The 333-nt window shown below is 40.5% G+C and overlaps 1 protein-coding gene across 1 annotated transcript in view; it reads right to left on the reverse strand.

Annotated features, from left to right (window-relative positions):
* Positions 1 to 333, reverse strand: part of LOC107720718 (serine/threonine-protein kinase 10) — a 10,854-nt gene that overhangs the window by 9,148 nt on the left and 1,373 nt on the right. The gene's annotated exons all lie outside the window — the stretch shown is intronic.

Here is a 333-nt window from a genome sequence, read left to right on the forward strand (position 1 = left end):
AATCTCTGAATAGACCGTCACTCAAAATGGGGGCGTCCAGGAGAAAAGTCCTGTCCTTCTCCCTAATGTCAGTGAGAGTAAGCCAAAGATGGCGCTCAGCTGACACTAATGTGAATATAATGTTGGCTACTTCAGAAAACAGAAAATAAGCACATCTAAAAAAAAAATCTCGTACTTACCTTTATGAAAATGTTGAGGGTAAACGAACATAACCAGAGATATGTTGGCAAATATGATGATTTTGCATATCACCGCTGCAACCCAGGCCATCTGACGCGGCGACGCCTCTTGTTGTTTAGTCTTTTTTTCAAGTGTGAGACCTAAAATATCTTT

The sequence above is a fragment of the Sinocyclocheilus rhinocerous genome, unplaced genomic scaffold (assembly GCF_001515625.1).
Source record: "Sinocyclocheilus rhinocerous isolate Xijiao unplaced genomic scaffold, SAMN03320098_v1.1 scaffold603, whole genome shotgun sequence".
Taxonomy (NCBI): domain Eukaryota; kingdom Metazoa; phylum Chordata; class Actinopteri; order Cypriniformes; family Cyprinidae; genus Sinocyclocheilus; species Sinocyclocheilus rhinocerous.